This window comes from Amblyomma maculatum, chromosome 1 (genome assembly GCF_055883805.1).
Source record: "Amblyomma maculatum isolate TAMU_Amacu chromosome 1, ASM5588380v1, whole genome shotgun sequence".
Classification (NCBI taxonomy): domain Eukaryota; kingdom Metazoa; phylum Arthropoda; class Arachnida; order Ixodida; family Ixodidae; genus Amblyomma; species Amblyomma maculatum.
This window is the reverse complement of record NC_139344.1, coordinates 4,697,467-4,721,459: the sequence shown is the minus strand read 5'-3', so window position 1 is coordinate 4,721,459 and position 23,993 is coordinate 4,697,467. Positions and strand designations below refer to the sequence as shown.

The window sequence follows — 23,993 nt, the reverse complement described above, 5'->3', positions numbered from 1 at the left end:
TTTGCTCACTATTTGGGCTAGGAGTGTACTGGGCTGAAGTAACCCACTCTACATGGCAAGGGGAAAGAGGTATGTTGCCTCTTCCTTTCTGCCTAACTTCAGCTGCATAGCCACAGTTATCCCCGAGTATAGTGATGTGCTACCGTGATCAAGACTTGTAGAACTGAAAACTGAAAGTAACAAAGGGGTATGGCATGATTAAAATATCTATGGTGTCCAGGTGAATAGCACGCTGCACTCCAGGGTTGCTGACGGCGCATTTACTTATTTTTTATTTATCGCATACTGCGGACCAAACATGGTCCAAGCAGGAGAGGCACGGTATAAAAGAAAGTACAAAAAAACTGACCCTTGACAGCATTGGTATTGACAGAACACGCACAAAAAAGAAAAAAAAAAAAAACGAACAATGAATACTTATACAAAACTAAATGGGGTGAAATCATGCATCAAAATTTTATATTTAAAAAAAAAACAGTAGTTAGTGACCCATAAATATGATACTTCTGCTATTATGAGAACTCCACAGCTATGTAAATTGCATGAAGAAAGTGAACCTATGGATAGCTTGCACTGACAACTCACTAGGCACCCACTGGTGAACCAAAAGTACAACAAAAATCTGTCTAATTTGCATTCACCATCTTCATCATGAAGGTATTGCAGACACTAAGCACAGTTCACCATCATAGCACTTATGATATCATATCCAAGCCATCTATAAAAGTTACCCAGATTGTCACATGAACATTTCAGCAGAGATATGACTTTCCAAGGGTCATATTATGACACTGACCAAATTCTCATGAAAAAAAAAAAAAATAATAAGACCAAATCAGCACCTTTCTCGGTGCGTGGGCGTGAGATATGCTTTTACACTTCTTTTCGTCGACTGCTACTGTTTCAGGGAAAGGGGTCATCAAACTAAGTAACCTGAGTAGAGTTGCAAACAACGAAATTTAGGAGTGTGGTGAGGGGCAGACTTTGTGGCATTGCGAAGGTACTCTACTAATGCTAACAGTAGGCAGCCTTGATTTGATCATGGGGTTCAACATGCCAAAGAAACTTTGACTTCGAGGGTCAGCCATTGTAGACAGCTCTGGATAATTTCGACCATCTACGCTTCTTTAATGTGCACTGACACTATAAAGCACATGGGCACCTAGCATTTTTCCACCATCGAAATGTAATCATCCCAGCTAAGACCGAGCCCGCGTCACCCAGCTCACTAGACAAATGTCTAAACGCTGAAGCTGCCACAGTAGGGTGTAGGCAGCCTTGAGGCAGGGTTACATTTGCAGGCATGTTTTGTACAAGCCAAGCTTATATAAGCTAGGTATGGCCAAGCTGTGGCTCATGAGTAGCATGAGGCTCCTTGCAAAGTCCAGGTGCAGTTCACGACTGCTTGGCACCTGTCCAACTCTCACCATTCACAGTATTTCTGCATCTACAGCCAGCTTCTTTTTATTTTTTAGGAAAAAACAAAACAAAAATACAGCCAGCTCCTCTGTTCTTTCTCCTTTAAGTTCCAAACGACCTATTGTTTAGAATTCTTTTGAACAACGAAACAATATGCCACCCTTATGGACATACATCTAACAGAGCTGCTCACGACTGTAACCATGCTCATTCGAGAATTTCAATATGCTTGCTTTACAAATGGGGCAGTAGAGGCATATTAACAATCGTGGCATGAGTTCTTCACTGCGACCACCAGCTTTGTTAAATGAAAAAAAAAAAGTCATTCTTATCATTTACTTTGCTCTTTGTAAAATGTTGCCTTTTTAGTCAAGAGTTCTCATTAAAGGTATGGCAGCAGTTGTGTAGGACCATAGCTAAAGAGCTGTCTGACATATGCCCGCATTGTGTTAGCTTGCTCGTACATTGAACTGAGCCTTAGCAAGCTTCGCGGTGATGCAAAGAGATGTTTGCCCATGCTAACATCTCGGCATTTCCATAATGGCGCAGATCAGTGTCTTCACTCCACTTGTGCTATGAGCATTCCTGTCATTAGCACATATTGAAAGTAAAAAGGATGACAGCAGGCAATGCGACATATGCCAGCAGAGACACGTTCACCTGCTTTTCCTCTGCACATACAGTGAATTACAATCCCACAAGTGAAGTGGTCTGCCTGCTCCGCAAAAGAGCACCTGCATCCAGTACAGATTGTGTCCCGATTGCGTTTGGAACTCATGCCAGCGCAAGTAGGTGGTGCCCATGAACTGACAGAAGAATTGCCTGTTATTCTGTGTGCTAGCCTATGCTTCGTCTACACGTGCCAGCTGTTTTTAAACCTGTAATAGGTCTGCATTTCTCCCGCTGCTTCTTGGGATGGCAATAACATCAACAGTTTATGCCATTCTTTCGTATAGCCGAGTGCGGGCAAGCAGGGTAAAATTTCTTTGGCACTATTCTCAAATAAAAGGAAGTCGCAGTTCACCATTTTCACTGTTTCAGAGTTCAGGAATGGCTTTAAGATCATGAATAGCACATAAAGATGATTTCCGCACAAAATCTTCTAGTCACACTCCGAGCTGAGGTCTTTAAAAAAGATTATTGCACAATACTGCTACTCTTAGACTTGCTGTCCTCAAGAGTAAGCACTAGTTCATGACAGCAATTTGCATTCATAGCAGTGGCAAGTAATGATCATCTATTATGGAGCACAGAGGGCACAGTCAGCACAGCAGAGCATGCTACTGGAAATAGAAGGTGCAGCTGAACAAATACTCAAGCAAACTTCTAGCCGGTTCTGTTGATTTCGGAAGAACAATCCACTGCTCCAGGGACCGATCTTGGCTCAGCAATCGCTCCCCATCTGCATTGGGAAGATGGGACTTGTGTTCCGGATCTGCATTTGGAATACAGTTACTCCAAAAAGAGCAGAAAATAATGTTCTGTAAGTCACTAAACCCTATGATTGGAATTGACCATTAGTAAAGTCTTGTCATCTATCACCTCGATCTGCTCATAATTTAAGTAGCATTATAAAAGTCTGCGATTCTGCAGGAACCTCTGATCTCACACCAAGAATTCAGTGCCCATAACAGGCACAACGCGCATCTAGAGATGCCAGGTAATGTAACTCGAAAGAAATGTTATGCTAACTGTTCTTTACCTACTAAGAGAGCAAACAGTATTTCTGTCATCGAACCTTCTTTTAAACAACTATTTCCTGGCAATGGCAAAAGGCATTTCGAGTCAACTGGAGGTCTAACCTAGTACAGTGGCGATGAACGAGCCCCTGAGCCTGCCATGTGCCAAGGCATAAATGCACTTCACTGCAATGTACGAGTAAACAAGTGGAAGGCTGGAAGCTTGAACAATCTGTTTCCAGTAAACAGTGACGTTTGGGTGGTTAGGTTGGAATACCAAGCAAGCACTCTGCCCATAGCTTCATCTACTAGATTTCCTCTCAAAGGTATAACCAGCAAACAATGTCTGCAACTTAAGCCAGGAGTACAATCCCAGCATGTTCTGAAGACTTCGATCATCACATTGACTTTTTAATCATGCCAGTCACCTCAACATCAAATCAAAGCAATATATGTGGCAGCTTATGGAACCCTCGCAGATACAAAACACACCGAGAAATGCAAGCCAGTTAGTCTAAAGCCAGCCTATCATCAGCATATTGTTCATGGCCTTCACAGTGCCACCAAGTTTGCTCCCTGACCACCCTATGAACATGCAGTGTTTGCACCCCAACTCGGGTTACACAAAATGTGGCGGCTCTTTAAACAAAATAGGAGCAGTGCACCAAGAAAGGCAAAAGTTCGTCCCTAGCTCCCATTATGTCAACTGAAGAATGTGCAAAGTCGGACAAGAAATATGGATTTCTGAAAACATGTATTCTGTATAGAAATATGAGTGATACCTAGGAATCTAGGAAGATAGTGGTACCAGTGCAGTAAGCAGTCTGCCCCTTGTGCATCATGAAGGGCCAATGCTCTCGAACTTCCAAACCCTTCATCATGCCAAAACATGCTCACCCGATCAATTATGAATTGTGAAAGGCTACACACTCTAAAGTGGAAACAGTTCCATGCAAAAAAAGTAAAAAGAAGCCAAATGCAGAATGTGATGTGACTGTTCAAACAATGTCTGGAAGTGCATGTGGCAACCAAGCAATTCATAAATGTGGTAGCCATTCATAATCTAGATCCAGACACAACACTAACTCCATATCAACTCTACCGTTGCTTCTACAAAACATGCATAAATTTAAACGAAAACACCACAACTGAATGATACTTTAATCAAAGGCTTGTTTTGCTTGGAATTCTGCATGCACTCTTCATTTTGAAACTTGCATGAATTTCATATTCTCACATCTGTGATGAATCAGTGGTATACTGAGTACGGAAAAACTGCACATTCTGATTCACATTTCATATTAGAGAAGATGCCAATGGGGCATCTCAGCACTAAGTCAGATTTTTTTCGCTTCATTTGTAAATAATTAAACAAGAAAATCAATACTATTGGTACTGTTGAATGCATAATTACCTTTACACCTTACTGACATGTCTGGACTGAAAGTCTGAGTTTGGTGTCTTTTATATGCGCTTAGTAGTTTTTGGGGATTACTTCAGTCACGACCAAAGTATGAAAAAGAAAATATCAAGCCCAATACAGGCGAAAAAATTCAAAATAGCTAAAAACGTTTTTTTTTTTTTTTTTTTTTTTCCCTTCTACTACCCAAGGCTCGACAATGGAGTTTAAGTACGGTTGCTGCTGAATCATACTGCCGTCGCATGTTCGCCGGCTCCATACCTCGTAATCCGCAATATTTATGGAACATATGAATAATTCTAGCCCTGTAGTAACGCAGGTAGGTTTTACCGCTTATTCAATCCGTGTAGTTGCAACTGCACAAGCGCCGGATCTTCAACTGCAGCGCAACATAAGGCCCGGGTCGAGGCACTTGGAACTGGCCCATTCTAAATTCTTGCCGAAGGCTGAATTGCAGTAGGCGCCAGCATCGTGCACCCCGCAATGGTCTTACGAGTGATGATTTGTACGGCATATTCTACTCTGAGCGTGCAGCCCCTGGCACTAACTGTCTCTTTTCCTAGACACAGCAAACGCATTCACCCTTCCCTCGTCAAAAGCAAACTACCGTATGTTATAATGACATGCGCGTCTTGATGTTTACGAACTAGCGCTGTGTTGGCATGCATCATCAGTTCTGCGCGAAGTTTTTAGGAGAATGTACAGGGAAGATGGAAATTAACTTACCTCCGAGATGTCATATGTATGCCGGGTGGTGGCCGCCCTCCAATAGTCCCGTCGTCAGCGCAGTGTTTGCAGTGAGAGCGCACAAAGGAAACGCACTACCTGTCGGGCACGCGAGCACACTTTTTGCACAGGTATTCACACAACCTTACCACGCTTCTGCACATCGCACGAGCTATTTTGTTGAGCTCTGTGCCTCGTATATCTCGAAATAATGAAGCCGCAAGCAGCAAGGTCCCCAACAGCACACAAGAGAAAAAGGCGCGACTAAAGTAGGGGCTTTAGGCGCGACGACACTCTAACGCCACCTACTCATAATGGCTACGGCTAGCACTTCGATCCGCTTCGGCTGCCTCGTCTGGTTTCGACTTGTTTCGGTTTCGGAAGTCGCTGACCTAACGACTTTGCTGCTCGCCGAACAGTGGCAAGCACGATGTCGGGCGTCTACGCGCTAACGCTGCATGTTTGTCGTGTATACGCGCCTGTAGTTTGTACATTCAAAAATTAGCAGTGCTAGCGAAAGACCACCGTGAGTTTCGCTTCTTTTCTCGCGATGCTGGACAAACTAACTGCGTGCTTTGCTTGTCATGGACGTTAGGTTGACGGCGGTCTGTGGTTCGGCGAATCGGAGCTTTGGCCCAAATTCATTGCCATGTTCCTTGCGAAAACTCCTGTTCATAAACAGTTACAGTGGCAATTGTTTGTTTGTTAATATTGAAAGAATATACGGCGTTTTACAGATCAAGTGATTTGTTTGGAAACAGAAGATGCTGAATTGTGCTCGCTCATAAAAAACAGTGGGCGAGCCCAATTCGGCTCGCCCGCTGTTCCTTTATAGGCGCCACATCTATGGCTGTCAGCTCCAACTGGTCACCTGAGAGCGATCATTTCTTGTGTGATATGTGCCTCACTACTTCGGTGTTTAACCCTTAAATGGTGACGAAATTTTTTAATGCCTGTAGCTTATAGCAAAAGCAAGGACAGTGGGGTGAAAGCCTGAACTCTCAATCAGGAAAGATATGCGATATGCAAAAATAGCTTACCGGTCAAGCTTCAAGTGAAGGCAGTGTGGGGTGTTTGCACGCTCTTTACTTCAATTAAGAAACTGACCATACAAATATTTCAACTTATCTCTGTGGCCTACAGCATACAGTAAAGAAGCTAAAGCAATCAAGCTGCTCTTTCCATGCAGCATACTGATTATGCACTGCTGGTGGAAACTGCACAACATATATTCATGGAGTTGCACGTGCAGCTTTCCTCAATGCATCTCGCGTGACGCAGCCTACAGTTACACTGAAAAATATGCCATCTAAAATACATTTCCTTGCAATATGATGATTCAGCATATATGTGTATAGTGTGCATAGCTTCAAGATGCAACACATACTGTTGGTATCACCTCTCATAAAGTACTAGGATTTGTGTATCTCTTCATTAGTCTAAGATCACCGATTCAATCCTTTCTTTTTTTTCTTTTTATTTGACATTGAGACGGACAACATTTGCAAGTGTCATTACGCAGCAGAAAGCTTCAATTCAGAGTAGTGCAGTTTAGCAAATTTTTGCTATAGTCTCAGGAAACTTAAAAATGGTGTATATAGGTGTAGATGTGCAAGTCAAAACTCAAAAGGCTGTAGGAGCTGTTTTGCTCAGCCTATCCTTGTGCTGAAAAAGAGAGTCAGGCTGGTTGGTTATAATGAGTCGATTGAGTGAACAGTGCTCTAAGATAGTAAGGGAGATAAAGAAGCAGAATTGTTGTCATCTTCTCTCCCATCCCATCTGTTAGTGCTGTTCAGTCGTTTAAGAATTGTCTTTCTGTGGTCTTTACAAGTGAATATGAGCTCGTGAAGTTTAGTACTGGAGTTGGCTTTCACATTTCTGCTATCACATTTGCTTTTCCTTCTACAGATGAAACTCGAAGCCAGTTCTTCATACAAACTTGTGATGCCTAAAGGTGGTAATAGTGTGCAGTTATAGTGAGTAGCCTCCATTCATATGCAAAACACAATGTAAGGGAGATTTTGATCGCCAGTTTGACCGTCATCTACTTGGCAGGCAACACATCAATGTTGTGCACACAGCCTTTGTCGTGCATCTATGGCTTCGTCCAACTTTCAGAAACGAATGGTTGAAAGAGAAGCAAATGATGCTATTAGATCTAGTTGAAGTATCTCGCTTTTGACATTGTTTTACAGTGAGCTCGATATGTCGAGTAGTTGCTCAGCGTGCATGTTGTCATATAAAGATTTCTGCATAATGAAAGGAAGCAAGCACTTTTCTACTAATGTTGAAAATGTGCTGCAAGCCAAGACCAAAATTGTGAAATATGAAAAAGTGTACCTGTAGCAAATAATCATGAAGTAATCATTATATGAAAGCTCTAACTTTGACCTCTTTCATATTGGAAGGACCTACACAGTCTCAACGACTAATTTTTTAGCATGCAAGCATGTACACGGCCACGTAGTTTGCATGCTCTCTTAGAGCATCTGTTCACGCACTGGCTCCATGTGCTTCTGCAAGCTCGCACAAATACGTGACCAGCTCATTCTCATTCAATCTTGCACAGTGGCTGTGCGTGCTTCTGTGAGCTCGCTCATGGGCTCATTCAAACTCACAAGAACTTGTACAATCTCATGCGTTCCTGCACAGTGGCTCTACGTGCTCTCATAAATCCACGTTTAATCTCCCAAGAACTCACATATTCTTATACATTCTCATTCACTCTCACACTTTCTTGTACAGCTCACATACAGTTTTTTCAGTAGGGTAGTTTGGAAATCTTGCTGCAAAGCAGAAGTGAGCCGGCATCACTATGGCATCTCTCATTATATGACTCACTTTGGGGACGTTAAACCACATAAACCAAACGAAACAAAGTTTGTGCTTGTTGCTGTTGGCAACTTGATGTGAGCCCGTTTGTTTCTTTTCACCACTGTTTAAAGGAATAAACCAGAAACAAAAAATAAATTAGTCTAAGAATAAACACTCAAGAAATGCTTACGAGAGAATTGAAACAATTGGCTCTGTTGGTAATAAGAATTGTGTTGAGGTATTGACAGCATTAGCATACTGGGTGCACAAGATGCGCTGGTACACTGTTATGAGTCATAGAAAACAAGTTAGGAAAGCTCGTCAGTGTGCTGTCGTTTAAAGGTTTTTAATAAAACTCCATTTTGCGAGTTTTTAGTGCGGTGAATTTTATTATATACACGACATAAATTTATAGGCGGCGCGTCGTTGGCTTTAACCACCGTTCGGGGCCAGACGGAGTAGCCGGGCCCGGTTTGATCCAGAGGGATGTTTCGTGTCAGCTGATTAGTTGTTGGATGTGCGCAGCTTCTGGTCACGGGTGGCGGCGGGTCGTTGGCTCTAGCCATAGCGTGTGTGCCCTCAAGGACGCCGGGCGAGTCCACTTCGATGCTTCGCTCCTGCTGACAACCCGGCTGCACGGAGCTACTGTGAGAGACGCTGGGCCTGATTTGATCCGTCTCTTAACGCTAACTGTGGCACGTTCGGCTATACAGGCAACGCAGGAGGTGGAGAAGGTGGGTCTTTGGGCACGGGACCTGTTGACATCATGGGTTCAGGCTGATGAGGGCATATTTTTTCATGATTCTTCAAATCCCAGGAATATACGAAGTGTGACGCCGAATAAGGGCATGGGACCTTTTCGGGCTGGTTCTTACGGCACTTAAAAATGTGAATACTTAAACGGCTGTGTCGTCACTTATCTTGGGGGTTCAGCGGACGTGTAAAAATATGGTAAAAATTCCCCGTGCATTGCGTTGCTTCATGAAGCCTCCGTAGGAGGCAAGGTACATCTCGTAGAAGCCAGGAAGCCAATGCGCTCCGCGGTAGCCACGCTGGGTGTCTCGAAGGGGATTGCCCTTGGCTGGTCCACCTAAGGCCGCTGGCACTATTCTTCAGGTGGTGTTGCCTGCATAATAATATTCACTCAAATTAGCACGTGCCGTCATGTTCCGCCCGGTTGCAAATGACGTTGAATCTTTTCCCTATGGTTTGTTTCGGACAATTCTCACGTCTTCGTACTGACGTTTAACCGTCTGGCCAAATTACTTGCTATTTCCCTATGTAGACAATCACGCAATGCTTCCGCATGAACCTTGGCATTAATATGGAACCGAGCGCTCCTTAACTAGGTGTAATATCAACATACCATTGTTTTTTTTAGGGAAGCAAGCACAAATCTAAAAAAGCAGGCAGCAAGCTAAACAGCGCGTTGGCACACGACATTGAGAAAAATGTTCAAAGAAATAGATGCAATATCCTAGAAAAGTTCTTCCACATGCGCATTTCCAAGACAAGTGTGAAAAAACAATCTTGTACCTACAGTTCACAATACATGTACCGCGCCAGCATATATGTACTAAATGAATATCTCAAAGCTTCCTCGGTCATTTTCCCGAGGCGCTTGGTCCATAATACTGTTACATTAGGCGGTGCATGCACTGATATGCGCAAAAGAAGGAAGAAGAAGAATCTAGTGAGTTTTGGAGAAGACTATGTTCGAGCAGTGTCGGTTGGTGCCTGGTTGACGCTGCTGTGTTTCTGTGTGCTGTGTCATCTTGGAATAATCTCTTTGCCTTACCTTGCCACGTATCAATATTTTAAAACTGAATCAGCTGAGTGCAACGCATCAACATTTTGTTCAGTGTATAATTAAGATGTCGAGTACATATTCCGTGACAAAATTAAAAGTTGTTTTTAGTAAACGCTAAGTATTTATGATCACCACGAAGTTCCTTTCGTATACGTGTACGTGTAAAGAAGGGTTACAGGCGAGCACAGAACGCGCGCACAAAACGAGAAAAAAAAAAAAACCGATGCAATCGTCGCCGAGCAGGTAGAAGTGCGGAACGACTCGCATGAGCAAACACCTACACCGTAAATAAACTACTACACCTTCGTGAAAGCAAAAGACGCGCAGAAGCAGGTTTAACACGCACGCACAACACCAACAGATTGCCGTATTCTGAAGAGAGAAAACTGCGTCATCTGCTCAGGTGGCACCCTCCCGACAAGCAGCGCCCTCTGCCGCTAACGATTGGCTTTCATTGCAAAAAACGCCATTCTCGGCCATAGGGAAGCGCGGGCGCTCGTCACACTAGCCAGTATATTCTAGGCACTATAGTATGGGGCAGTTTGGCCGCAGAAATGTGATTAGCGTAAAAATAAACGCTTAATCAAGCACGGAATGTCGCTTTTTTGTGAGTATACCACCTACTCTCGGATCGTTGTGTGTTTGTTTGCTCCCTGGAGTGAAATTTGTAAAAATAAAAAAGAAAACCGTGCCGCTGGTATCCGAGCAGGCATTCCGAAGTATCTCCGTTCATTCGAGCGAGCCAAATCTTGCGCACCTATGTACGCTTTCTACATTTAGCACAGTAGCATTCGAATGAGCACTTTCGGGATTTTACCACAAGAGACAGCGTCGCTTCTCTCACGTACCTCGCTCTGCGGTTATTTCCGCTCGCTGCTGCATTTGCTTTCGCATCGAGGAATCCGCAGCGGCGCTCGCGCCACTTCGTCGTTCCATGTATCTCGAGCTGGGCGTCGCGTCGGCGCGGCAGTTTTCGACGCGCGAAAATCGTGGAAAAAAACGCCGCATGTGTTCCGGCCTTAACCGGGAGGCCGACTAAGCCTTGGCAGCCATGTTGAGGCTGGGTGGATACGGCAAATACTAGTTTACAATTAAGTGCCTGATCCCCTTCCGTTCGAAATACCGCAGATGTGAAATTGAGCGTCTTATTAAAGTTCATTTCTGCAATAAAGAAACGGCAATCGTAAACTTACTCTGGCGATGCAATTGGATTGCTTAAGATGAAATCGGAAGAGCAAAACCATCTCCATCATGGCGCAAAAATGCGAAATAGTACGGTACGTGCTCTATTCAATTTTACTTTTATAATAAGATTCGCTTCTGCAATTAAGACATTGCAATCGTGGAGTAACTTTAGCGATGGATTTGCATTGCTACAAGGTAAAACCAGAAGATCGAAGCGGTAAAAAAATGGAAGTTCAACTTACATTACTCGCCCTCCGTCGTAACGCTGTTAAGACGGTTCCGTGCGCATCGGTATTTATAGACAAACACCGATCTGTGACGTAAGCACGATGCGGTGGCGCTTCTATCGCCAGCGTGGTCCGACTGGGGGTGAAAAATAGGCTTAGTGCCCATAGGAATACATTGAAGCGAAATATTCCAAAAAGCAGTTTTCTAATTTCACGGGTCATCTGTGATGTCGTTATTCGGCACAGATCCAACCATAAACGCCCTGGAATAGACCGAGGAAGTGTGAAATCTCATTACCAAGGCAAAGTATTTTTAAAACACCGCGAAACGTACCGGGATGCGAGTGAGAGGGCGACCCATAGAAATACATGCAAACACAACGTACCGCAGCATTTTGCTCGGTTCATTAGCGTTGAACCCTTCTCATTTTGTAGGGGGGGGGGGGGGACGTCTTGTACGACGCCCCGACGTCATGTTGCATGACACACTACATTCTCTTGCAAGTAATGCAAGTCTGACGACTTGCGGGACCGCTCACAGCACGATAAACTGACTGCGCACAGTTGCAGACGACCATGCACCCTCCGTTGTCGCTAGCAGACGCTCCGGAGCTGGAGGCGGCCGCGGTGGGTATCGCCAGATACGCTGTCGTCTGCTGCAATGCGCGAATCTCGTTCGGTTCATATTGTCGTATGGCGTTTGACAACTGCTTTTTAAATGTAATTCTGTCTGGCGCGTATCACTGGAGCGACAGTATTATTAAGCTTATTTACCCTATAAGCGGCAGCATATCAGACTGTAAGCAAAACTGCGCGATTCGCTACACCCAGCTTGCCTTTTGGCGCTGTCTGGATTCATAACACAGGTTATTCGGGGAGTTTTAAAAGTAGACTGCCTCCGTAATGACGCACCCTACTTTATCACACACTTCTTCAAAGCGCTGGTCAACGTTTGATGACCGGCCACCAATTCTGATGCTCTGTGAAATGAGAAAAATGCTCCGGTAAGTTGTGTTTACATGTATTTCTACGGGTCGCCCTCCCAACACCCATACGTTTCGCGGTATTTTAAAAATACTTCGCCTCGTTAATGAGATTTCATACTTTCGTGATGTGTTCTAGGATGTTCATAGTTGCTTTGTACTGAATAACTACATCACAGGTGCCCTGTGAAATGAGAAAACTGCTTAAAATATTTCGGTTCCATGTATTCCTATGGGCGCTAACGCTATTTTTCACCCCCAGTCGGCTGCGACGCCGCGAGCGCCCCCTTTGTTTGTAAACATGGTGTTGGTCTATACATGAAAGCGAAACATTCCAAAGCAGTTTTCTAATTTCACGGGTCATCTGTGATGTCGTTATTCGGTACAGAGCAACCATGAAAATCGTAGAACAGATCACGAAAGTATGAAATCTTATTAACGAGGCGAAGTATTTTTAAAACACCGCGAAACGTATGCGGGTGCGAGTGGAGAGGAAACAGAACTTACCGCAACATATTTTACTCGGTTCAGCAGCGTTGAACCCTTCTCATTTTTTGGTGAACGTCTTGTATCACGCTCCCACATCATGCTGCATGGCATACTACATTCCCTTGCAAGTACTGCAAGTCTGACGACTTGCGGGACCGTTCACAGCCCGATAAACTGACCGCGCACAATTGCAGACGGCAATGCACCACCGGCGCTGTCACTAGCAGACGCTCCGGATCTAGTTCACTGTACTCCGGAGCTGGAGGCGGCCGCGGTGGATATCGCCAGCTACACTGTCGTCTGCTGCAATGCGCGAATCTCGTTCGGTTCATATTGTCGTATGGCGTTTGACAACTGCTTTTTAGATGTAATTCTGTCTAGCACGTATCACTGGAGTGACAATGATCAAGCCTATTTACCCTATGCGGCAGCATATCAGACTGTAAGCAAAACTGCGCGATTCGCTACACCCAGCTTGCCTTTTGGCGGTGTCTGGATTCATAACACAGGTTATTCGGAGAGTTTTAAAAGTAGACTGCCTCCGTAATGACGCACCATACTTTATAACACACTTCTTCAAAGCGCCGGTCAACGTTTAATGACCGGCCACCACTTCTGGTGCTCTCCGAAATGAGAAAAATGTTCCGGTAAGTTGTGTTTACATGTATTGCTACGAGAGGGAGCCCGGACCAGCAAAGCTTTGCCAGGCTTAATCCAATTTAATATAAAAGAAAAGGAGCTAAACGCCCAAAATAAAAAAAAATAATTTAGATGAAAAAAAAAACGTAGACATAAAAATGTAAAAAATGTACATTAAAGATACAAAAGGAAACAAAGATCACAACTGCCTAGTTACAATAGATATATGAAATGGAAAAAGGATAAAGAAAGAAAAAGCGAAAGAAAAGCACAAAAAGATAAAGAAGTCCAGGAAAGAAGGAAGCAGAGAAGAAAATGTCCGTGGGTAGCCAAAAACTGCAAAAGAAGAGAGAAGAGAAATATAAAAATTGTGCATTAAGGATTAGCCAATTAGCAAAAAATATAACTTTAAAGTGAATATGCGAAACACACTTCAGCCTAGAAAAAATAAATATATGTATATAAAGAGGTTACCAAAGTCTGCAATGAAATGAGAAAAAATAGTATTGAAAAACGTCGCGAATACGAACCGGTGTGACATGATTGCACCGTCACTACGTTGCGGCGAAGCATTCGGCACAACTAGCGGCTGCGGGCGTGGCATTCCTACTCCTTCGCCGCGTCGCGGCGATGTACTAGGCGCCACCAGCCATCAGCTGCTATGGGCGGACATGCCTAACGACAGAGGACGACGTGCACTATCGGTGCCCACCGAAGACGACGTGTCCACGGCCACTCACGCACCACTGACCGTACCTGTGCACAGCAGTAGCAACGCACTGGTCAACGACAGTCAGCCCACCGAATGGCTAGATACTGGAGGTGAACTGATGAATCAAACCATCTATCTTCCTTTTTCTTGGGTGGACAACTGACATGGCTCATCGGGCGTGCCGCCTAACACACTCGCCATCGCTTGCACTGAATCGATGTAAATAAAATGAGCACATAATTGGTCATTTCAAGAAAACTGTCAGTTTTTACAATACCAGCGCGCATGCCCACACGGGTAGTTCGGACGCCCTTAAGTTTTGCGTGAGCTTTTTTTTGTGTCTGCGATACCCGTCTGTTTTAAAGCAGAAGCTTTGCTTGCCTTGCAGGTGCCAAGTACTTTGGCGGGCAGAATTTACCTCACCTGCTCCCTCTTGGCAAGTGCTGCGCGCTGAGCGCCCCAAGCATCCTTGGCCGACCATTTACGTGTGGCCGACGTTCGGAAAATGGTCGGGAGCCTACTTAGTCGGCTAGTAAACCACGGCAAGCGGTCGGCCCGGAGGTAGCCGCCAGCCATTTCGGCAAGTAGTTCGCAGTGGCCTTTGGCCCGACTTTTTGGCCGGACTAAATGCCGGGCACGGCGCCAGGTTAATGGCAAGAGTGCGGCAATGCGTCGGCCCGACTGTTGAGGCGGTACATTGAAAAAAGGTTATGAAGAGCATGACTGCTACTTTTTTTTTTTAAATTTGCCTGTTACTCGGCTTTGGTTTTTCGCGATGTTATGTAATTTGCGCTTAGTATGGAACAAAATGATACATGCTATTTATTGTAAATGTTTTGTTACATTAATTAATGCTATTGTTTGTTTAACTTGTCGCTCACATTTTTAGTGAACCTTATAGCTGTTAGTAAAATTATTTACCAAGTTCTGATAAACAGCACGCCACAAGGTGACCGCGATTTCATGTGTAGATCATGTCATTATACATTATACTGTTTGCTTATTACGAAGCGCAGCTGTAGGTGATGTAACATCAGTTATATTTTTGGCGCACAAGCTCCCGTACACCCCATTAAGCCCGTATCACTCACTGAAATTCGCTATATGGCAGCTGGGCACTTGAGTAGACGCAACTTCGCATTGTAAGGGAGGAGAAGGCTATTGTGTAAAATAAAAGAAGCGGACAGAAGAGAAAAAGCACACGGGGGGCAGAAATTATGCGTAGGGCACTGGCAAGCCTTGGCCGCGGCGAACGCTCCAGCAGGCAAGCAGAGACAAATTCTAAAAACACTACTTCGCAGCAGGAGAAGAGAAATGCGTACACGGAGGGAGACTCGGACGAAACAAAACCGACCTCACGCTCGGACGTTTCGAAGGAAGGGCGGAAAAGAGGGGGAAAATGGGAAGGGCGGGGCAACTGTGTCACCCCCGCAGCTCGAAAGTTGGTGGCGAGCGTTCCTGACTGGGCGAGAGAAGAAATGTATACACGCCGACTTTGAAGAGAGCATGCAGTTTTGTGGTATTTGTATACTATTTTTGAAGGAGCTCTTTTCGAACAAAGTTGTCTTACGATCAAATACATGAAGAAAAAAAAACGAAGGAAAATGATTATTGTCCAGGTTATTAATCGCATACTGTTTTTCTCAAAACAGTCTGGTAAAGCTAAGAGCCGCGAGAAAACAGGCCAGCGTCCTTGTCATTTGGTTTTGTTTCTTTGCGTGTGGCCCATTCATCCTCTTTTACGACCTGCCGGGGTGGGACGGGCGGCTCTTTTCATTTTTTTTTTTTTTCGGAAGTCGGAGGGGCGCATTTTCGCAGCGAGCGGTCCGATTCTACACCGGAAACTAACCCCCTCTCCTCCCCCGCTTCTTGTCAACAGTTCTTGGAAGACTCGGCAGCTTGTGCTCGTGGGTGCGTGCGTGCTTTCAAGTTCGTTGCAGAAGTGTAGAGCGCGACCAAGAGACGATCTCGAGCGCGCGAGGACGCTGTACGTGCGAACGAAATGTTGGAAATGCAAGCGCGTTTTCCAAAGTTGCGCGTTATTAGTTAAAATTACAAGACAGTCAACTTTGTTACCTTCAATAACTAGGCGCTGGACAACCAGACCTCTTTTTCATTCGCATTTATATATTGTCAGGACAAGTGACTGTAATAGTTTTCAACCGCTGTATCCTTTCAGTAACTCCGCCAAGCCATCCTGAAGTAACGCGCTCCTCCGGCGCGTTTGGAGAAAAAAAAAATCGAAGATGCTCCGCTTTTTCTGTTTTTCTGTTTGTTTGTTTTTTCCTTTTTTCTTTTTGCTCAATAATGGGAGTGTGGTTTCATAGGAACGATACAGTTGATTTTTATTTATTTTATTAGTATTTCGCTTTTGTTTTACAGATTGTTTTGAATTATGGCTTCTATATTTTCTTGCTTGTTACTGTCCACTCCTGGTCCGCGAGAGACATATTTTCTCAACGCATCCTGCATATCAATATGAGTTTGAGACCCCTATGTTATACAGAGTGATTGAAAATTAATAATATTTATTGAGAGCTACACGAGGTACGCGCAATAAAAGAAGCTAATTGAAAAGAATTCTTTCCTGAAGCAGCTGCCGCAATTTCGGGTTTTTGTTGTGGCTTCAGACTAATAATATGGAGAACTTTTAGTTTTAAGGCGTGAACATGTATCGGAAGGGATTAAAGCGAATTATCTGTCGTACGTACTAAGCCGAGAGATCGCTTGTAGAATAGCCCTGCATGTGGAAGGAATGCTGCATAGGTCCAGAAACTTAAGACTTCTGCTTGAAAAGTACCGGGATAAGAGAGTAGAAACGATCATGACGTCATAGGCGTGAACTTCAACCATTTACTTAGCAGGGAACCAAAGAAATCTTATTGATAAACATGGAAATAGCAAAGCACACTGGGACAATAAATAATGTTTCAGTAAAACAGCAAACAGTACCGAACATATAAGGTAGCGGCAAGAAATATATAATGCAGTGAGTTTCTGGTCACACGTTGTATATCAATAATGCGCAGCTGCAACAGGACTCCCTCGGGAGCTCTGACCACCTAACAAATTTCCAGACAGTCGATTGCTCGATCCTTTGTGCTCACACATATACGCGTGAGCCGCAGGCTTGCGTCTTTCAAGACAAGAACCGAGTTCAAATCACTTCGATGTACAAGTGACCTTCCTGAGTTTGATGTGCCGCGTCAACAACCTCCGGATAAAGCTTTGCTCTCCAAGAGCTAACAGATGGCTATATCTAGGTGAGACGCACTAGCATGGGGAACAGTAGACAACGGGGTCACCGAAAGAATACGATCGACCGCGTTCCTATTCTGCCAAATGATCAATCCCACGGACTTCACTACACGTTGTTCGAACGCTTCGCGCGGCCTTCCACTGTGCGACGAAAAAGCTCACGGCGCTAGGCAGCGGAATGTCCAAGCTGCGACACAGTCCTTAAGGACACGTGTGTGAGACTCGACCTGACCAAAGTTGATACAGTGCAGATCAATATGCCAGCTGTAAAGCCTGTTTAATTTGGTGGGGATCGAATACGCCACACTCAGTGCGCCACCGAAAGTCTCTTACAACATGCGGGAGATTGGGTGCAACAGGCGTCTCCCACTTCGCATACCTTTGGCACATATGTGTAGGGGCGCAGAATAGCAGAGCGCTTCGCAGAGATTAGATACTGCTATGGCTATCCATGCTCCGTCTACGAACATCTCCTCTAACTATGCGAACACGTGCGCCTGCTTCCCCTGACCATGCACTACAAACATCTGCCTTCTACTTCCAAGCCAGTATAAAAGTTAAGGCCGCCCAACGTAACCTATGTGATCCACTAACTCGGATACCCAATAGCGCACAACAAAGGGCATAATGAAGACAAGGCGGAACCCAAATAGGCGCCACCACCTAGCTATAGTGAAAATATAATCAAAGTAGATTGACTTTGCAAGAGGGATACACAAGAAAACACGTGCTAAGCCATGCAGGGTCGTATCATTGGGAGGCTGGATCAATAAACAATCAAGGAACACAGATGTGGGAAAGTTGGCACCTGTGTGCACTAGGCTTTATCAGAAGTATCGCGCATACGTTAATTAGCTATAACTTTAGGATGAACAAGATGTCCGAGATTATTGAGTTAATATCTATCCCTAGTGTGACTATTGTGACTCATGCACGTACGCACGCACGCACTTACGCACGTCTGCAGTCGCACAGAGTAAATTGTTCCACGACCTTACACAGTGGTACGATGGAATAGTTAATAATAATTGAAAGAAGGAAATAAAAATTAGGGGGACGCTCAAGCTTCCCCTTAACGTTTGACGGGATACAACGCCTTCTCATTCTTCTCTCTATCTCTCTATTTCGGTGGACAACCGCAGTTAATTGCAAATTGGTTAAAGGAAAGTAAAGGCGCAGCATCTGTCACAGATCCCGGTGGGAACCTGGACCGCATCTGCATATTTACTACCACATTCCGAATATTTCAGACAAAACTCGACGATACTCAAGCGAAAACCGGGTTTGCGAGGTGGCTTTTGGACCAAATGAGCTGTAACGCTTCGCATATATATGCTGCACTCTCGATAGACGAAACTCGGGTATATTGCCGACATGAGGATAAATGGAACAGCTTGGGACAAATATTTGCCCGCCTCAGTTAAAACACGGGGATTAGGAAAGCTTTATTCCTTATATATCAATATGCCGAGGCCGACTGTGTTTATCCAGAACACAAATGTGGTCCTGATAGTTTTCAAATAAAAATGAAAGGCACGCAAAGAGCCGATCGCCCGGACGATTCGCCTGTCGAACGTAACTTCCTGCGAACACAAGCATTGTGCAAAAAGTAACATTTGGTTCTTTTGAGAAAATTCAAAGGGATTGCGTTTTGAGAATCCCGCGCAACATGACGAGGATCGATCGGTTCCTGCACCAGTGGCGGTCTACATTGTTAAATTCTTCAACGTCAGCCTCACACGCAGAAATATGGTATGAAATGCCAGAATATATATAAAGTTCCTCGAATCCCCTTTTCCCCAGCCGCGTATTCACTGCTGCTATAATATATCATTAAATAACATTGTCCATATCAAAGTAAAGTCTCCTGCAATACCGCAGGTTTCCCCTCTACATTCCATGAGGCAGTCGGCTTAGCAGGAGAAAAGTGGAAAATTCGTATCATTGAAACAGCTATTTTTATGCAACATTGAGTTACACCGCGTGCATGATATATATTGACACTATATCATTTGAGCCTGCTGATAGAAATATACATTGCGCAACAGGAGGTGAAATTAACTGTTATTTATACATATTTTGAAATAACGCTTTAACCGCGCGCTAATTGAGCCGCGGCGGGTATGGTACACTCTGTGGTTGATCGCGAGTTGTCATGAACTTATGCTTGAATTTGTGAACTGGTAGGCGCTGATTGTCTGTTTGAAGCATACTTAGTATTAAGTGCCTAAGATTTGCGCGGTAACTGCTATGAACCTACGAATGTAATTGTCCATTTTTTTTTTTATGGTTAAATGGTAACCTCTGAATTTAAACAACCTCATCATAAAGTTAACCTATAAGATAACTCTAAGCAAACCCACGGTAAACCGAAGAGATCACGTGCCTTTAAGGTTTATATGTTAACCGTCAATTACTTTTGCCAGTGCCCTCGAAACCTATCAATCCTAAACGCCCTTAAATTCGTTTCGCAGCCTCCGTGAGTTTACACTTCGTACGGGGTCAAGAAAAGAGGCGGTGAGCTTTTATGAGCTTTCATCCGGATCCGGTGCACTTCGCCCTGCGACCTTCTACTGATTTTCATGCATCCCTAGAACAAATGGACAAAATATATTTTTGTCAGAAACTTGCAGCAGTTACTATGTGATTCAATCGTTATTTACCAGCTTGAGCTCGAAGTCACGGGCTTTAGTCGAGCTGCAGAAGCCGCATTATGATGGAAACCAAACGCGAAAACGGAAATGTGGTTTGCGATTAATATGACAGCCCGAGGGACTCTAAATAACCCACGTACTGCTTTGGGAAGTATAAATCCGCATGGACTATGTAATCTCTGCAAAAGCACTCATAATATACAGTGTTCTGCAACTTAACCGTCTTGGAAAAGTTTCCAAGACGGTTCCGATAAAGTTACTGAACACTATATACGTAGCCAGGTCTTGCTATTTTGGCTAAATGAAGCTGCAGGTGTTCTACTGCCCCACACTTGGTTTATGTGGAAGATATTCGGTTAAAAGAACATTACATACATTCACTCCAAGCCATATTTTTTTCATGCAAAGAACTACAGCCGCTGGTATCAAGACGGGGGTTCTACAGAAGCCGTAGAAAAAAGAAAAGAAAAGAAAAGAAACTACCTCGACGCTTCTTGAACGACGAGGGAGGGGGGGGGGGGGAGGGGGAGTACGTGAAAAAGAAAGAAAACTGCTTCTCGCTGCGCGGGACCCGCTGCCCCCCATCGGCCCATCTCTTTTCCTTGCGGCAAAGCGGAAAGAACCACGGGGAGGCGAAAGGCATCGAGGCACCCTACCGCGGGGGGCGACAGGAATGCCGAAGCAGAGAGAGATAGCGCGAAAAAAAAAAAAAAAAGAATTGCATGCACCGCACACAGGGAGATTCTCGCTGCTTTTTGCAGCTTCTCTCCCCCCCTCCTCCCTTCTTGAGGTCACATGTCTAAATGGCGGGAAAACACATCCCGCGCGAGCTAAGATGCGCGGCCGCGGCGTCACTCAGTCGACGGCCAGCCTCCGTGTGGGCGCGATGCGTACTGCCTAATCTTATCGTCCGCTTTTATTTCGCGCAAATTCAATCTGTCTCAACCTCCTGGTGCAGTCAGCGTTTGAAAAGAACAGCCCATATATGCAGCTGATGATTGCAGCCGCTTGTACAGATTCTTCGTGCCGAAGTTCACCAAAACATGCGTAAGTACATGATCTTTCGGTCTTGATCAGAGGAGCTTTTTGCTAGATTCGATATTATACTGAACATAATAATGTATTGTTGTGGAGCATATGTTCGTCTTGTTATATACCCCTTGCATCTTTCTTCATATATATATATAATTGGTGTGGGCGCTGATCGCGCAGGAAGACTTGCTGAGCCGTTTGGAAACAAGGCTGCGGCTGGCTGCGGTGGCAGAATTGGCTCATTTTGCAGTCTGGGTCCTTCGGTATCTCCTGCCCCAAAATGCTCGCCTTTTAACATGGAGGGACACTCACTATACCGATCAGGTAAGTCCAATTAGCACATATTTTGTTCGATACGACAATATACTGCAACTGTTTCTGGAGCGCGTATATATATGCGCATCTTGTTACTACGTGCATTTTTTTTTTTTTTTTTTTTTTTATAATCGATGTGTGCGCATTTCGCTCTGATTGCGCAGGAAGACGTGCTGAGCCGACTTGGAAACGATGCTGTGGCGGTGGAATTAGCTCTTTTCGCTGCAGTCCGAGGTCCGATCTCCTCTGCCCCAAAACGCCCGTCTTTCACTTCATATCGAAGTGCATGCACTGACATATATACCCATCAGGTAAGTCAAATTAGCGCTGATTTTCTTCTATACGATAATGAACTGCAACTAATTATGTATTGTTTTGAGACTTATGCGCATCTTGTTACTGTAAATGCATATTTTGTAATTGGTATGCGCGCCTTGCGCTGATCGTGCAGGGAGGCGATATCAGCTGATCTGGAAACTGGCTGCGACAGTGGAAGCTCGTTTCGCCGAAGCCCGAAGTCCTTGGTCTCCTCTACACTAAAACGCTGGCCTTTCACTTCTTTATGGCGGTGCACTTGCCGGACAGGTATTAGCGCTGATTTTGTTTGAAAAATTCGATTATCCGACTCACATCGATGGGACGCATGCAACCCAGTTAAATGTCAAATGCTATCACTGATATAAATATTGCAGCACCCCTCGCCATAGGAGCGATCAGAAGCTGTACAAGCATCATCGCTGCTGCCAAGCAAGCTCGTGCCAGGACTGAGTACAATGTTTATGCCGTGTTTATTATTATTATTATTATTATTATTTTTTTTTTTTGCTGCTGTAATGATGTCTATACGTGAAAATTGATGATTGAGTGATGCGGTATGCTGGCAAGGTAAGTGAGCCAGTGCGTTCATTTTGTGGATTTTGGAATTATATATGTGATGCACACAGATCTGAGCCGTTTCACATTGATTTTGCTCTGTGCGCTTGCTTTCTGGGCAAGCAGTTGTATTTTCATCGTGCGGATTATTTCCTGGTGCTTACATGCTCATGAGGTGTTCAGCTAACCTGTTTCAAGCTTTAAAAATTTACAACGGGTTCTATAAGCTTCTAAGAGTTGGGCTGTCTAAATAGCCGAATTTTTAAAATAATGCTCGGTTGTTAAATAACGAAAATAAATCAGATGACTTATCGTTAAATATCCGGTCGCTTTTGCTGTAAAAGTTCCATCTAGTTTGAGAAAATTAAGCTGTATTCTACGGAATAAACTTATTGTAGGTTTCATGTAAATATCGCGGAAACTGTTTGTTCAGCCGCGTTGGAATCCCTCATACGCGCTCTATGACAAGCGCGGACACTTGGTTTTGCTAGAATTATTAAATTGCAGCATTAGCATTCAAGAACGCGCTTCGGGAGGATAAGGTTTGACTGCGCTACGGTTTCAAATTGCAACATCATGACTCCAGCAAAACGAAGTGATCGCGCCTTTCGCGGATTCACGGATCCTGATTACCTATTGCGGCTTTGCGCTAATGCGTTTTCAGTAGGGTCGCATGAAGTCAAGCGCATAAAATATATTGATGTGATAGTGCAGTTGGTGGCAGTGAGCAGACATTATTTTTTCTACCTTTCACCCTATATTTGCCTGCAATGTAAAAGTCTAGGCGAAAAGGAAATATTTCATTAAAACACTTGTCTTCGTACAGCTGACCAAGATGGAACCTGCCGCAGATCCGACCAGTCGCAGACATCAAGTGATCGACAGGCTGCCAAAAGAAGGAGACCAAGCCTCAAGCCCATCTTCCATATGTGGCACACGCGCAGTCATATATCCACGCTTATTAAAAAGCAAATCGCGAGCTTTTTCTGAACGCTGTTGACAAATAAATTTTTCACCAAATACTGCAGCTTTTGTTTCTTCATGGCATCAGAAAAGCTACTGCTTTTCTTGATGCATTTGTATGTGCTACCCCGTTATATATGCATGGCCCACGATATATTAAATGCATGGCATGATACCTGCACGAGGGGCGATGCAGGCCACTAACCGGCGTCGGGAAGCAACCGGCCGACGTATGGTCTTTCGTCAGCAAAATGCTAGGGCAGACGAGCGGCCGACCATTCAGTAACGCTGGCAGACGGCAGGCCCACGTGCGGCAGGTGGTCGGTCACGTCGGGCCAAAAGGTTGGGCCGTAGTCGATTGCCTAAAATCGGCCAACGTTAGGTCAGTGTCAATCCCCGACGCCGGCCCTCATTCGGGTGCCGAAGGTCGGCCGGCCACTTTTTGGTCGGCGAGAAAGGTCGGCCCTATCTTTTGCCACACACTTTTTTTTGCTTGGGCGGGTGGAGCTCGCTTCATTTTCTACTTCGCACAACTGGCAAACTATTCGCAACGGTACATATCGGCACAAATATACAACGTTGTCTGACACAGCCTATCAGTCTCCTGCCTGCCCTTTCCCTGCACCGCCGCCGATGGCTATCTGGCTCACCTTGCCCTTCAAAATCCTTCGACACCGTCGCGTCGTCTAGACCCGGTTGTGGTTCCCTTGTGGTTCGCAGATAGCCGTGGAGTAGTCATGTCTTAAACCCAGTGCTTCGGCTTCGTTTCCTTGACGTTCGCAGAGCGTCTTAATT

General features: G+C 44.7%; 2 long non-coding RNA genes across 2 annotated transcripts; one reads left to right on the top strand and one right to left on the bottom strand.

Moving 5' to 3' along the window:
- Positions 1-440: 440 nt before the first annotated feature.
- LOC146201519 (uncharacterized) lies at positions 441-6,112 on the bottom strand. The gene is made up of 2 exons (XR_014703549.1): positions 5,245-6,112; positions 441-2,821 (listed from the first exon to the last, which is right to left on the bottom strand). It is a non-coding gene; the product is annotated as an uncharacterized LOC146201519 (long non-coding RNA).
- Positions 6,113-21,668: 15,556 nt separating this feature from the next.
- Positions 21,669-23,255, top strand: LOC146201518 (uncharacterized). Its single transcript, XR_014703548.1, has 2 exons — positions 21,669-21,947; positions 23,062-23,255. It is a non-coding gene; the product is annotated as an uncharacterized LOC146201518 (long non-coding RNA).
- The last annotated feature ends 738 nt before the right edge of the window (positions 23,256-23,993 follow it).